The 1710-nt window shown below is 44.7% G+C and overlaps 1 protein-coding gene across 4 annotated transcripts in view; it reads left to right on the forward strand.

Moving 5' to 3' along the window:
• cep76 (centrosomal protein 76) overlaps window positions 1-1710 on the forward strand; it is a 58641-nt gene that overhangs the window by 21505 nt on the left and 35426 nt on the right. The window lies entirely within an intron of this gene.

Consider the following 1710-nt stretch of genomic DNA (forward strand, 5'->3'; position numbering starts at 1 on the left):
GAGTGAATCCTCAGAAGAGTATAAAGGAAGTAGGAGTATACTTAAGAGGGAATCAGGAGGGCAAAACGGGGACATGAGATAGCTTCGGCAAATAGAATTAAGGAGAATCCAAAGGGGTTTTACAAATATATTAAGGACAAAAGGGTAACTGGAGAGAGAATAGGGCCCCTCAAAGATCAGCAAGGCAGCCTTTGGGTGAAGCCACAGAAAATGGGGGAGATACTAAATGAATATTTTGCATCAGTATTTACTGTGGAAAAGGATATGGAAGATATAGACTGTAGGGAAATAGATGGTGACACCTTGCAAAATGTCCAGAAACCAGAGGAGGAAGTGCTGGATGTCTTGAAACGGTTAAAGGTGGATAAATCCCCAGGACCTGATTAGGTGTACCCGAGAACTCTGTCGGAAACTAGAGAAGTGATTGCTGGGCCTCTTGCTGAGATATTTGTATCATCGATAATCGCAGGTGAGGTGCCGGAAGACTGGAGGTTGGCAAACGTGGTGCCACTGTTTAAGAAGGGCGGTAAGGACCAGCCAGGGAACTATAGACCGGTGAGCCTGACCTCACTGGTGGGCAAGCTGTTGGAGGGAACCTGAGGGACAGGATGTACATGTATTTGGAAAGGCAAGGACTGATTAGGGATAGTCAACATGGCTTTGTGTGTGGGAAATCATGTCTCACAAACTTGATTGAGTTTTTTGAAGAAGTGATAAAGAAGATTGATGAGGGCAGAGCAGTAGATGTGATCTATATGGACTTCAGTAAGGCGTTTGACAAGGTTCCCCATGGGAGACTGATTAGCAAGGTTAGATCTCATAGAATACAGGGAGAACTAGCCTTTGGATACAGAACTAGCTCAAAGGTAGAAGATACGGGGTGGTGATGGATGGTTGTTTTTCAGACTGAAGGCCTATGACCAGTGGAGTGCCACAAGGATCGGTGCTGGGTCCTCTACTTTTTGTCATTTACATAAATGATTTGGATGCAAGCCTAGTAAGTTTGTTAGTTAGTAAGTTTGCAAATGACACCAAAATTGGAGGTGTAATGGACTGCGAAGAGGGTTACTTCAGATTACAACAGTATCTTGACCAGATGGGCCAATGGGCTGAGAAATGGCAGATGGTTTAATTCAGGTAAATGCGAGGTGCTGCATTTTGGGAAAGCAAATCTTAGCAGGACTTATACACCTAATGGTAAGGTCCCAGGGAGTGTTGCTGAACAAAGAGACCTTGGAGTGCAGGTTCCTAGCTCCTTGAAAATGGAGTCGCAGGTAGATAGGATAGTGAAGAAGGTGTTTGGTATGCTTTCCTTGATTGGTTAGAGTACTGAGTACAGGAGTTGGGCGGTCATGTTGCGGCTGTACAGGACATTGGTTAGGCCACTGTTGGAATATTGCGTGCAATTCTGGTCTCCTTCCTATCAGAAAGATGTTGTGAAACTTAAGGGTTCAGAAAAGATTTACAAGGATGTTGCCAGGGTTGGAGGATCTGAGCTATAGGGAGAGACTGAACAGGCTGGGGCTGTTTTCCTTGGAGCATCAGAGGCTGAGGGGTGACCTTATAGATGTTTACAAAATTATAAGGAGCATGGATAGGATAAATAGGCAAAGTCTTTTCCCTGGGGTCAGGGAGTCCAGAACTAGAGGGCATAGGTTTAGGGTGAGAGGGAAAATTTTATAAAAGAGACCTAAGGGGCAACTTTTTCAC

The sequence above is a fragment of the Chiloscyllium plagiosum genome, chromosome 4 (genome assembly GCF_004010195.1).
Source record: "Chiloscyllium plagiosum isolate BGI_BamShark_2017 chromosome 4, ASM401019v2, whole genome shotgun sequence".
Classification (NCBI taxonomy): domain Eukaryota; kingdom Metazoa; phylum Chordata; class Chondrichthyes; order Orectolobiformes; family Hemiscylliidae; genus Chiloscyllium; species Chiloscyllium plagiosum.